Source organism: Capra hircus, chromosome 12 (genome assembly GCF_001704415.2).
Source record: "Capra hircus breed San Clemente chromosome 12, ASM170441v1, whole genome shotgun sequence".
Taxonomy (NCBI): Eukaryota; Metazoa; Chordata; class Mammalia; order Artiodactyla; family Bovidae; genus Capra; species Capra hircus.
This window is the reverse complement of record NC_030819.1, coordinates 12,600,170-12,615,073: the sequence shown is the minus strand read 5'-3', so window position 1 is coordinate 12,615,073 and position 14,904 is coordinate 12,600,170. Positions and strand designations below refer to the sequence as shown.

Genomic DNA, 14,904 nt, shown 5'->3' with positions numbered 1-14,904 from the left:
ATGCTCAAATCAGTCTGTTTAATAAATTGGTAATCAGTTGTTAAAAAAAAATGTATGGAAAAATTTTGAGGAAAGCATGTGCAAATGTGAAGCAAACTAGAATATTGGCTAATTATGAGCAAGCATGGACTGTTAAAAAGAAGGAATAACTTTGTCACTGTTTTCTTTCAAAAATCACAAGGCACAGCAGGGGGACTAGGACACCAATTTCCATGTAAAATTATGTTATTTAGTTGTTTTTCTTTTTTATTGTTCTTCCTTACTAGAATGCAAGCACCATGATGGTCTAGTTCATTGCTGTGTTCCCAGCAGGTAGAAGAGTGTCTGGCCCATAGTAACGAGTGCAGCTTGGATGAAGAAGTAAGCAATCTCTCCATAGTTATAATGGAGTAAGTGCTCTTTCCTAGTGTTCAGCTTCCAGAGTCAACATGTAGGCAAAGACTTAATTCTAGTTATAGTATAGAATATAATTGTGGTAGGTCTTGATGTTTTCAGTTCTGATAATGAAAATGTAATTGTCATCACTGATTTTCTTTATACCGTGTGTGCTATGATCCTGACCCTCTAAGGAGGGACATATATGGGCTCACTTACCCCTCACTCTGAACTAGTTGCACTCTAGTTTTTCCCACATTACAGATTTCCATACCACTGGGAGAAACAGATGAGGAGAGGTGGAGAAAAGTATAGAGTGTGGGGCAGGGGTCTCTTCCTTTGGTTGTAGATCCTTCTGAGCAGTTTGCTTTTTAAGTCATGGGCATGTGCACTTTGATTGAAGGTAAAAGTGAGTTTCCTAATGCAGCCTGTATGTGGGGTTGGGGTGTATAAAGGGAACCACTGTACACTTTCATGCAGTTCAACCATATACGTATGCCTTCTTGGGAATGACCAAAGTGATAGGCTATATCACAAGGCATGTAAATTTCAGAACACTAACCAGTTATTCTGGAATGGACCCTAATATGGGAATAAGCCAAAAAGAAAGTTGTATTATAATGAGGGCTTTCTACTAATGGGCATTACATGTTTAATTCAAATTGACTTAAACAGTGAGGTTTCACTCTTATTTCTGTGAGGTGAATGAAATTTAAGCATCAAGAACACCTTAATGATTCAGTAATCAATATTAATTTCTTAATACTAAAATCTTGAAATTCTAATTTTCTTAGTGAATACAAATGGGTTTGTATGCAAGTGACATTTTATACTGCGCTTTCTGGGTTCAGTATGATACCTGAATGATATGGCTTCTTATATAGGACTATATTTAGTAGACTTCACCTTTTTATGGGCAATAAAAGGATTTGAGCATGATCAAGTATACAATTATATGGTATATAAAACAGATATTGTTACCCTGCTATTTATATATATGACATCTCTTAGAATAGTGATGCGAGACCAAGGGTTTCATCTGGTAATTTCTTATAAATAGACTGAATGGATGGTGTCTGCTGAAACAGCATTTTAAAGAATTTTTTCCTCTCATTCCAAACTGCCCTTGAAGCTTGTAAACACATTCTTTGACAATCACAAGATTTAGAGCATACTATACTCAATCTGAATAAAAACGTAATCTAAATGTAAGGAGAAGCTGTAAAAAAACATGGGGTATCAAATGCAGTGAATGACCTCAGCGTCGTTAGGGGTCAATTGTGGAGTCAGAAATGAATCACCCTGCATTAGGGATGCTGGATGCTACAATAGGTTGTGAAAATTGGAAAGAAATAGGTAAAAACAATAGGTCAAACCTATTACATGGGCCTTTTTCTTTGGCGTAATTTTGTACTGAAAAGCATTGAACCAGATATCACCTAGTGTTTACTGAAGAAGAAAATGCTGAAGCTATTATGTTTTTTTATGAAATGTAACAATCGGTTGGGCAAAATGTATGTCAGAGGGATTCTTGACATCAGTGTTGGTAACCAGAGTTTATGACTACCAAAAAAGTTTTGTTCTCTTATAGTTAACATTTATGGTTTTTTAAAAAATAATTTGAAATCATGGCTTATATTTTATGAAACCTAAAATGCCTTTTTCAAAAAGCAAATAATATCCATTATTACCAAAACATTACTTATTAAAGACTGAAAATCAGCCTTGTGAGAGTACCCTGAATTATATATTTTCCTTTATATCACTTTGGTAGAAAAAATAATTTAAAATTATGATATTAGGGTTTTTAATTTTAAAAGTTTTATTTATGGATATCTTTGCAAGATAGCTATCGATCTTAAATCTATATCTTAAGATAAAAAATGAGTTCCAGAGGAAGTTAATCTTTTCTTTTTAAGGCATAGGATTTCTTTTTAGACCACTGAACTGAAACTAAATTAAATCAGCCACATCTTATTATGCATATTGACCTACCCAATAGTAATACCTTCAAATATGTATGCTTTTTGTATTATAACTGCTATTTAATAGTAAAAGAATCCTGTATGTGAGAGAAGACTAGTGCAGGGTTACAAGTGGGAGTATTTTTCTCCTCTCATAATGATAACAGAATATGATTGACAAGGTCTTTGGTGTGACCTCCCTCTTAAAAAAGAATACTTGGCACTCCCAGCTGCCTGGAACTGGGCTTCATTATTCCTATTCCATGGGTTTCTTTTTTATTGAATTCATGCATTGCTTTGGTAGTGAAAAAGACTAAGAATGTTAGTGGGCCCCTGAGAGCTGTGTAGGTAAGACCTTTTATTTGAAAGTGGAATGTTCTTGATGAATTCTTATTTGCAGAGACAGCCAACACTGGTGTGGGCATTAGAGTCCACTAGGACCATGCTGTTATTCCATAGACATGGAAAGGAAGCCGAGACCCAGAAAGACAAGCAGTCTGCCCTCTAGACATGGTCCTTCTTCTGCTTTGCTTAGTCCAGTTTGTGAGGTTAGCGTCATATCCAAGCAGAAACCTGGAATTCCTTTGTCATTTCCACACCTCTTTTTCTAGGTGTTTCTTCAAGTTCTCTTCTGCCTCTTTCGTCTGCAACTCACCCATATCCTCTCTACAACCCTCAGTATCTGGATCATTGCAATAGTATTCTCCGTACTCCAGACTCCATGATGGGCCTTCCCTGGACCCTATATAAGGATGCTAAACTTCTACTTTAGTCCCATTCAAATTTACCAGCTGAAGGAGACCTGGAGGTATCACTGACATAGCAAGGTCATCAGCTTTCTCGAATTCTCCTCAATTGTAACTGCCAAGGCCCATTTCCTGTTCCACCTCTTCTTTCTCTCCTATTCTTCTCTTTTGTGTCTCAGCTCCCAGAAGTCCTTCCCTCATGCACTCCTGTCTCCAGAGAACTTTCTCCATTTCCACCTAACTGTCTTCTGAGGAGGGGGTTGCTCTTCTTCCTGAAGATGCAATCTCCGGTGCCTACTGTGGAACTGTCCATGGTACATTGCTCTTCCCACATCCTCTTTCATTCTGGCCTAAAAACTTGAGGATGATAGAACTTATTTTTCTCTCTTGGCACAAAGCTTCTGGGTTATCTTTACAAATCAGCTCACTAAATAATCTTAAATTCTGTACTTATTTTATATCAATAGACCCACTTACTCCTATGTATTTCTTACGTAATCAACCATTTTCACTATTCCCATATGTGCCACCAAAATGTCTCCCATGTAAATACGATCATATTTCCCCTTTGCTTACAGTTTGTCAATTAAAAAAAAATCATTTACACTAAAGACCAAAATATTTAAAATGGCATCTAGTGCTTGTCCTAGTGTATCTTGGGCTTAACTTTCAGCCCTTATTTCATATAGGTCTCTTGAGCACAGCTTTGTTCAGGATATTTCCATGTCTGTTGCAGGGCATGGTACCTAAGAAATACAAAAAAGAGTTCTTATCTGTCCCATCACTTGTGCTTCTAAGGAATCATGTTCTTTTTTGCTCCTGTGGCTTTTCCCTCCATCTAATGCTCCTGCAACTTTTCTTCCTTCCCATCCTCTTGACTTTCTAGGTTTTGCTATGGAGGGCCTCTCCTAGGGAGCCTTTCCACCCAATGCCCAAGCCCTCCCCAACAAGGTGCTTTTCCACGTTATTTCTGTAACTCCACTGTAGCACTTAGTCTGTATTACAGTTCAGTTTAATTGCCTGTCTCTCTTAGATTATGAGAATATTTGTTTTATTTTTCATCTTTACATGCCATGTCTAGCAATTTAGCAGGTACAGAATGAGCATAATTTTTGGATAAGGTACAATTTTATATCTTTTTCCCCTTGCTTTTTAGGATGAACAGGTATAGTCTGGAAACCTCAGAGCAGTCATGCTGAGTATGAACTATTGTCTAAAAAACATTCTCTTTCCCCTCCCACCCCAGGAAGACACTGCTAATGCTCTCTATGACATCTACCATGATAAACCAGGAGAAATAAAAATTATGCCTTTGCTATGAGTCTGCATGATCCCAGTTCCTGGAGAGTTTCTATGAGACAGGATGCTTCTGATTCAGTCTCCTGGCTCCCTTACTCAACTCTACCTCATGGTCAGTGGCTCTGTTGTTACCAAATACCGCTACTAAACAGACCTCTTTATAGACTAGGGCCATGTTAAATCTGAAACAGACAAGTAAATGTGCATGCATGCCTAGATTTATCTGCAGAAGACCCTACTCCTGTGTGTGTATAATATATTAAAATGTTTCTAACATTTATCTATGTACTTACCTACATCTATGTAAATATTCAGAACACTATAGTGATCTAGTTGTCTTTTAGTAAAGAGAATGCAGGTAGCAGGCTGTCCAGCTATTTATTACAATAGGTTTACTTCTTAAGAACACGTTCAAAAACAATGAACAACATCAGGTCCTTCTGCTGCCCTTCTCCAATATAAAAAGAGATCATGGAATTTCAAAGAATTTTGCACAAATAAAAGGTGTTATACATTATAGTAAGTGTTAGTTGCTCAGTCGTGCCCAACGCTTTGTGACCCCATGGACTGCAGCCCACCAGACTCCTCTGTTCGTGAGATTTTCCAGGCAAGGATATTGGAGTGGGTTGCCATTCCCTTCTCCAGGGGATCTTCCCAAACCCAGGGATCGAACCCTGGTCTCCTGCACTGCAGGCAGATTCTTTACCAACTGAGCTACAAAGGAAGCCCCACATTATATCATATTACTTGCTAAAACTCTAATCAGACAACAAGTACATAGGTTGGATTTTAAAAAACACATTGTAGAGCAGCCCCAGGTTAGCAAGACCTTTTTATGCCTTCTGCTTCCAGAGACCCCACTAGTCTTCCATGTGCTGCCTACTTTCCTCTGACCTCAAATGAATGTTTTGCTCAGTGAATCTGAAACTCACTCAGAGAGATAGGTGGTTCTCATAAATGCGTTGGCTTGAACAAAATCATATTTTTGGGGTCATGCTATTGGCTTTTTATCAGTTTTATGAGCCTTTTTGATAGACTGTTACTTTCTTGTTTTCCCCCTGGTATTTGCCATAGGAACTTTTACGATTTGTTTTGAGACTCATTTAAAAACTTGTCTATTCATCTCAACAGAACATTGATGTTTGTGAAATATCTCACCATTGTTGACTATTTATAGAATTGTGAGATCTCCTCATTTTTAGATAAAGATGTCTTTAAACATTCGGTGTTGAATAGAGACCCCTGCCTGCCTACCTCTGAGCTATTTTTTTTTTTTCCTGCCTAGATTGGTATAACTATTGAGTATTCTTTCCATGCCCTGGAGGCTAGCCATCCATCTTTCATTCTTCAGTACAAATATTTACCAGTCCCTCAAGAAGTTGAGATGATTGTCTTGAGCATACAAATTTCCCAAGAGGTTTCTGGCTAACTTGTCTTAGAAACGGTGCCTAGAATTAATAAGAAATTATGCTCTGGTGATATTTTCTCTGCCGAGGGAAAGGCAGTAACTGTTCTTGTTCATTATGAAATAGATGTGGCCGAAAGTGCAGTTGTAGACTTGTCATACAGCATGTGGCAGCTCTGCTAAAGAGGTAAAATTATGTTATTGGCAAAACAGCCTGGGTAGGTATCAAGTATGCTGGCGTTAGACTAACATTTGGTTGTGACTTGTGAAATCATAATGGAGACTCTTGAAACCCCTGTGTGAAGACCCCAGCTGGAACCAATAGCTGATTTTTGCCATGTCAAAATACCCAGCACAATTATGGAAGGAGATTTAGTCTCTTACGGCTGCAGCTATACTTGTGCAATTTTATTTCTGACTCTTTTTCAAGTTTCATAGAACACAATTTCCTCCAACATAGCAAAAATCACATGATGTTAGAGTGGGAAAAAGAGAGAGATGGTAGTCATATTGCTCGTTTTTCTACAATTAAAAAGAAAAACCCTCAATGATGTTGACATAGATAACACAATTTTAACCTAGACAGCATATTAAAAAGCAGAGACGTTACTTTGCTGACAAAGGTCTGTCTAGTCCAAGCTATGGTTTTTCCAGTAGTCATGTATGGATGTGAGAGTTGGACTATAAAGAAAGCTGAGCACTGAAGAACTGATGCTTTTGAACTGTGGTGTTGGAGAAGACTCTTGAGAGTCCCTTAAACTACAAGGAGATCCACCTAGTCAATCCTAAAGGAAATCAGTCCTGAATAGTCATTGGAAGGACTGATGCTGAAGCTGAAACTGCAATACTTGGCCATCTGATGCAAAAAACTGACCCCTTGGAAAAGACTCTAATGCTGGGAAAGGTTGAAAGCAAGAGGAGAAGTGGACAACAAAGGATGAGATGGTTGGAAGGCATCACTGACTCGATGGACATGAGTCTGAGCAAGCTCTGGGAGTTGGTGATGGACAGGGAAGCCTGGCATGCTGAAGTCCATGGGGTTGCAAAGATCTGGACACAACTGAGCTGAACTGAATCTTATTTTAAAAGGCAAAATACTTTTTTAAATTTTGTATTTCCAAATTAAGCAAGATGGTTTTATATCTGTTTGCATTTTAATTTTGTTCTAGTCTAAAAGATAACAAACATAGTCCTCTTATCCAGCCCTGAGTGTTTGGCTAGAAAATGTGGAACTACCTTGTCTTAGCTTTCCAAGCAATGGTATTAGTTTAATTCAGATGCTGCACTTTGAAATTTTAGCTAAATATTGAAGTTTGAATTCTCTGCTTCAGCTTCATTAGTGGTGATTAGGTAATACAAATGCATCTCTGATTTATGCATGTCTAAAAATGATTCTGAAAAGCCATCTCGTTCAGGGCTGATTGTTCTTGTGTATGATTTGTCCTGCGAGGCTATCTTCTTCAAATACTCTGATCAAGGAGGCCACCTTTGAGAGATAACACTGGCAGACCACATGTACTCTGCAAAGTAATATTACAGAAGCAGTTCTAGAAATTGAGAAGACAGATATTTTTGTGATAATGAGAGACTGGGACTAAATTTATAGAAAACAGATTTACACTAAGACAGTTTTTTTTTTTTAAAGATATATTTCTAAATTAGTTTCTGACATTTGGGAGTATTTTGACAGTACTTCATTTGTATAAAGCGTTATATGTAGCAGCCTCATTGACTTGTTTTTGTTTAGTCTGGTTTTTATGTGATCATTTTTACCTCTGTTGATTTGGTGAAAAATAATTTAACTTTTTCTTTTTTTTTTTTGAGGCTCTAGCTGGCATGAGAAAACTCTGAATCCAGCCAGGGATTTTTGTATGCCCTAATTTGTGCATTGCAATGAGCATAAAATTTGCATCTAGTTTTATTTTTCAATCTCTTTACTGGTATTTCTGTAATGCAAAATTAAATGTTTCAGAGCGTTAATTAACCAAGGAGAACTATAATCATCAACAGAATCTATATAGGAAACCTGTGAAATTCGTAGAGGCTCAGAACTTGAGAGTAAAATAGCCATGTTTTGAAACAGTATCATTGAGTTTGTGCTGCAACCAAATGACACAGTTGAGCAGAAGAAACCCAAGTGTTGAAGGAGACATTTTTCCATATTCCAGGGAATTGTAAAAGTTTCCCTTTTTCATCTCAAAAGATTGACCAAAAATAGAGACAGAAAAATGACTGAACTGAAGGTTCATATTTTGTGGGGAGGCTGCCTTCATATATAGGGCCATAAAAAGTCTGATTTCAATGTTATTGAAGTTTTATTTTTAAAAATGGGTATTAAGAAGATTTTGTTTTCTGAATGTGGCTTAATTTTATTTGAATTCCCTACTATTCTAATTCAGAGACAAAGGACTTTATTACTCACAGCACAACAAGCGCATAACACTACATATAACGCTACACATACCACTTTATACAAAAATGAAGCCTTGTGTCTTAAAAAGCGATCTTTTTTTTTCCTAATAAGCGATAAAGGGAATTGTTAGAATATTTGAAGCAAGCAATATGACTATCTCTCAGGTCTTGGAGAAGTTCTTCACTTGGCTTTTTATTCTCCCTTCACTACCAGAACTACCTATGCTGGGATAAGACACACTCCTATATTTTTTTCCCAGGGGGACTGGAAAATCCAAAGCAATTTCCTACCTTGATATCTGGGAGGTTGATCCTATTTTCCCAGGGGTAAGATTTGACTCCTTGTAGGGAAGAGATTTTACTCTGCTTGTAAGCTATCATGCAAGCCTGCCACAGTTTCAGGGATGCTGGCCAAAGATATGAGACCCTTGGCTCAGAGACAAAGGGCTTTATTACTCCCAGCACAACAAGCAGCATGAGCTTCATGGTCGCTTTGGTTCTCTTCTCTGTTTCCCCCTTGCTTGCCCTTTGCCCCCACCCACCTCTCCTGCCCCAAGTCACGCCATGGAGGTGGGGTGCTGGGTACACAGCAGTACACCTAGGATGCTGGGTACATAGCAGATCTGTGGCGCAGCTGAGGACCTCTGAGTATAGGAAATCCAATATTTTATGGTGGACTGTGTGTAAACCAGACCAACCTTTACCTTGGAAGGAAACACTGTTTTTATCTTCTAAGGATATTTGCCATCCAAACACCCTTGAAAAGATAGGCCAAACAAAAGCTTGGACAGCATGTGGAGAAACACCTTGGAGAATTGTGTCATGTATGGATATGAGAGTTGGACTATAAATAAAGCTGAGCACCTAACTATTGATGCTTTTGAACTGTGGTGTTGAAGAAGACTCTTGAGAGTCCCTTGGACTGCAAGGAGATCCAACCAGTCCATCCTAAAGAAAATCAGTCCTGAATATTCATTGGAAGGGCTGATGCTGAAGCTAAAACTCCAATACTTTGGCCATCTGATGTGAAGAACTGACTCACTGAAAAAGACCCTGATGCTGGGAAAGATTGAAAGCAGGAGGAGAAGGGGACGACAGAGGATGAGATGGTTGGATGACATCACCGACTCAATGGACGTGAGCTTGAGCAAGCTCTGGGAGTTGGTGATGGACAGGGAAGATTGGCATGCTGCAGTCCATGGGGTCGCAAAGAGTCAGAAATGACTGAGCGACAGTGACTGAACTGAACTGCTAAGTGAAAATATCTGGACTCTGCCTGCTTCCACTTCTCCACAAATAGTGTATCGGGTGCTCTTTCAGTGGCACATGAAAAGTAGAACTAAACTGGTTCTAGTGTACTATTTTTAGTACAGTCACAAGCTCATGGTCCGTTCCTTTGATCATGCAAAATCATCGCACACCTGGAAATCAACCACAGGAAACGACAATTTGTCATAGCACCTCCTAACACCTGAAACTGCTTTCTACCCCCACCTCTGAGTAGTCTGGTAATCTTGAATATTTCCTGGCCAACTTTTGCTGACTATTGTTGAGTCAGGTTTGATCAAAATATTAATATAGAAATGAGTGTCTTAAAGGTAATTGCACTTCCATTTATGGGCCTCCTCCCCTGTATTTTATTCTCTTTATCTTGCCCTGTTGGTTATTATTGGAAAGAATTGTATGAGATCTTTGAAACTGTGGTGATAGGAAAGGAGAAGAGTCTCATCTTTAGTCTCGCCTCTAACCTCTGACCTCCAGCCAGCTTGCTTTTGACCTTCTGAACTCGGGCTCTTTGCCCTGGTTTGTCAGAGCTGGTGAAATTTCCAACCTGAGTGGCTGTAGATGGATATGCTGGGGTGTTTGACGAGTAGTGATGTCAAGAGTTGACTATATTACACTAGGTGCTTTCAAGGAGGATCAAAGGTCTGGAGATTAGGGCATATCTTAGGGACTCAGGTGTGGGCCATGAAAGATATCATAGTGGAATGGAGATGTCCCCATAGATGCTACTGCTGCTTCTGCTCAGTCCTGTCTAACTCTTTGCCACCCCATGGACTGTAGCCCACCAGGCTCTTCTGTCCATAGGATTCTTCAGGCAGGTATATTGGAGTGGGTTACCATTTCCCCCTCCAGGGAATCTTCCTGACCCAGAGATCGAACCTGCATCTCCTCCAGGTCCTGCATTGGCAGGCAGATTCTTTACCAACAGCACCACCTGGAAAAGCATTAGTTACTCAGTCATTTCCAACTCTTTGTGACCCCATGGACTATACCTCACCAGGCCCCTCTGTCCATGGAATTCTCCAGGCAAGAATACTGGAGTGGGTTGCCATTTCCTTCTCCAGGGACCACCTTGGAGGGCCCACTATATATAATAGCAGTCATTGATTTTGGGGGTAATTCAATGAAAAGTGTAGTACCATGAAAATTTGATTTTGCCGTGTAAACCTAACATTAATTTTAGTCGTTTATGTGAACGACTTAACATTTATCTCTAATTACCAGGCAGTACAATGATTATTCATAATATTAAATAAGTGTCAGATCAATGTTTTTAAGTTGCATTGATGATCACACTAAAATCTGCTCTGCGCGATGCTTCATCTTCATTTGGACGGGCATCTGCTAAAGTACAGGGCTTTCTGCTTACAGCCTAAAATGTTTGGGGTTTTTTCATGGATGGAGAGATTCATTTGCATTGCAAAAGATAAATTTGTAGGTAGGCTGACTGTGGGTCACTATGAACAGTAGAATCCTTGCATCTTCGCTCAGTCGTGCCTGACTCTTTGAGACACCATGGACAGTAGCCCACCAGGCTCCTCTGTCCAAGGAATTTTCCAGGCAAGACTAGTGGGTTGCCATTTCCTCCTCCAGGGGATCTTCCCGACCAGAGATCAAACCCTTGTCTCCAGCATCTCCTGTGTTGGCAGACAGATTCTTTACCACTGTGCCACCTGAAGAGTGGTTAGGAATAGTAGGAAAGCTGTCATTTTAAGACTTTAAGCCTAACGGCTAATTACCTAATCCTCCTCTTGTTCGGGGGCTTCCCAGTTGGTGCTAGTGGTAAAGTCCCTGCTTGCCAATATGCAGGATACCTGAGTTTGATCCCTGGGTTGGGATGATCCCCTGGAGGAAGGCATGGCAACCCAGTCCGGTATTCTTGCCTGGAGAATCCCATAGACAGAGGAGCCTGGCAAAAAGCCCATGGGGTTGCAAAGAGTTGGACACAACTGAAGTGACTTAGTACACATACCTCTTATTTCTGCTCCTTCTATTCTTATCAAGGAATGATATTACTGAACCCTAGAAAATATGATGTGTATCTTCATGCCACCTTGGCAGAGGAGGACACAATATTCTTGATATGCTGAAATAAATGGAAGTTCAAGGAATTAACTGAGTGTGGGAGGATGAATGCTATAAATTCCTCTTTCCTGCTTTCTGAGTCAGGACTTAGCCTTCCTCTTTATATTTTTGTCAGTCTGACTACTAATTTTACCAATATGTATTACCCAAGACCACTTTGCTTTAAAGTTTATTAGTGTGACATCGAGTTAGAATGAAGAGACACAAAGTAAGGTGTCTTAATACAGTAAGAGGGGTCCCATTAGGTATTTTCTCCAAAGAATAGTGTTTTCCCCACTGGAAGGGGATGACTGAGCATCAGTCTCTTAATTACTGAGTGTTGAATGTGCAGGCCACACATATCACTCCCCAGAACTTGAGTGATGAAACAAGACGGAAAGAAACTGGGTGTTTGTAGAGATGGAACTCAAATCACTGGCTCCTCTTAGTACTTTTAGTATAGTTTTGAAATAAAATTTTAGTGGTTAGGTCGTTTTGAACTTTGTCTTTATTATAAAACAGTGTGAACTGTTTATCCATGGTCAAGTTATCCCTTGGTTTTAGGTTAGTTTAAAACTCTTTAACGGTGATTTTATAGTGGAAGCAGAAATGCTGTACTTCTGTGAAACAGAAGTAACCAGGCCAGTGGAATTACTGTAGAAAAATACAAAAATACCTTTTTAAAAACTGCTGGCTTAATTTTGGCCTCTTGAGTTAAGTATAACCTCTGAGTTGTTCCTGCCAGAGTAATGAGACTGTGTTATCTTTTGTGGAAGTGTCAACTTCACTGAATGCTTTTTTATTATGTGTATGTTTAGTTGGATTCTGAGACTTGGTTGTTCTAGGTAAATTTTTGAAAGAACAAATTCATTTTCTTCCTTATTATCTGGATGTGTTGGGATAAATATCATAAAAATAACATGTATATAGTAACTATAATCAGTATTTTCAACCTTTTGTTATGATTACTACTATGTGAGACTGAAGATACTAGGATTGATGTAGCTATATAATCACCATTTTGACCCTTTGTTATAAATTGTTTCTACTGTGAAAAACTAAAAATGAGTAGATTAATCAGAACATGGCTTATCCATTTGTAGTCCGTTTGCAGATGAGGCAAGTGGCCTGCTATATCCAGATTTGAATGTCCAAAAGCCTTCTGCTTTAGTAACATACATTATTGATACATAAATACATTTTTGTAAGTAATAAGTGAGTATATTGTTCTTGGTAATGAGTTATACAATATGTAATCTTATTTATATATTTTGTATATATTTATTTTATATATCTGTTATACATGTCCTTAATTTTGTATGCTATGATGAACTTAGATTCTAAGTTCCTAGGAGACACTTTCACTTCTGTCTCATTTATTGTAAAGTCATCTGAGAAAGTGACAATTAGAGGCTTAGAAAGGCTTATTTTTGCCTTAGTGATGGTATTTAAACTGAGGTTTTCTTAGGTTATGGTGAAGGGAATAGCAAGCCACTCTAGTATTCGTGTATGGAGAATCCCATGGACAGAGGAGCCTGGTGGGCTACAGTCCATAGGGTCGCAGAGCTGTACATGACTGAGGACAAACACTTTCTTAGATTAATCTGATTTTCCCTATAACTTAGTTTATATAAAATTTTAAAATTTACTTATATTTGCAACTAATTTTTGGTATAAATCATAGATTTTACTATACAGTCCTGATTTTAATATTATTTTTCAGTCTGAGGTATTAGGATGCTGTCTAGAGTTTTTCCTTTGGAAAGTGTAGCTACTGTATATAATTATAATGTTTGCATATTTATGAAATAATTAATCTTTTTGAATTATTACCATAGCTACCCTTAGTGTATGCAAATAATTTCTCATCTTTAGTATTTATGGATGCAATATTTTAATAAAGTAGCAAAATAATAGACAAAAAATGTTGATATGTTTAAACTCTAACAATTTCATGGAGACTGAATACAATTAGTTGAATGGCCCTGGTTAGAATCTCTTCTCTTATTTTGTCCTTGTTCAGATGTATACCTCAAGGGTCAAACACATATTTATCCTTTTAATGGAAAATTTCTGTCATTTGAATGTGGCAAGATTGAGATTTATCTTTAAAACACTTGATGGAAACACTTAGCTTAAGTTGCAAAAATGCTTAACATCACAAGCTTGATAATCCCAGGTTGGGTTTCTTTAAAAGAATCTCAAACTGCAAACCATATAAAATGATTTCCCTTAACTTGCAACTTCTGGCAGCATAGGTGATCCAAATAGAAAATAGTTATTTGCTTGGTGACAATGTGTCAGTTGTATAAATGTGATGTACAAAGTGAATACGTAAATAGTATTTCAGAAACAGAGAACCATCTAAGACGCTGTTGATTATAGTATAGGTGCTGGACATTTTAATGGGATTGCTTCTTAATTACCAAACTCTTTTTGATAGCCATGAAAAAAAATTGAATTGGACAGTATTGATTCCAAGCACTTCTGTTCCTCTTTAGGGATATTCTGAGCTGGCAAAACACATACAGATGGGCAGACAAGACTGCTTAGTTTGCCCTCTGCTGAATTTAATCAATAGGAACCTATTTCTGTATCAGGGAGAAGTAGCTCTGTTAATTTAGGCTTGGAAATCTCATCATTAGATACTCTTGAGTAAGAAGATTTCAGACGTTTTAGTTAAGATATAAATTCCATGTAGGCATTTTTAACAGTAAATTTTTTTTATCTTTTTTGTTTTTAACATGTCAGGTGTTTCTTTGAGGATTATTTTTTTCTGAATAAAAATGCTAAGAGGGCCTTAGCTAGTGTATCATACCCCTGTTCTACTCTATGCTGCTATAGTGGAAACATTTTTTCCGTAGTATTGCATACAGTTTTAGGAACTGGGAAAACATCGAATTTTGAAAGAAAAGAACTGTTTGACCAATAGCAAGGTAGTGTTTTTTTCTTTTATTGTAATTCAGTTAATCCGCTTCTGCTTTGTAGTCTGTATTCCCGTACTGCCATCTTACCCTTATGCATTCAAAATCCATTTGCTGAACTTTGCTATGCTCAGGGGTACCTGGTTGATAACTTGGAATCAAGAATACATTGTGGGAATTCCTGGGTGGTCCAGGGGTTAAGACTTCGCCTTCTAATGCAGGAGGTGAAGGTTCAATCCCTGTTTAGGGAGCTAAGACCCCACATACTTCTTGGCCAGAAAACCAAAGCATGAAACAGAAGCCACATTGTAACAAATTCAATAAAGATTTTAAAAATGGTCCACATTAAAAAAATCTCTTTTAAAAAACGGAATACATAGCACATTAAGATTGCCAAACTATATTTTTCTATTTTACACATTTATTCATAA

The 14,904-nt window shown here is 38.1% G+C and overlaps 1 protein-coding gene across 1 annotated transcript in view; it reads left to right on the top strand.

Annotated features, from left to right (window-relative positions):
* HS6ST3 (heparan sulfate 6-O-sulfotransferase 3) overlaps window positions 1–14,904 on the top strand; it is a 718,830-nt gene that overhangs the window by 351,758 nt on the left and 352,168 nt on the right. The window lies entirely within an intron of this gene.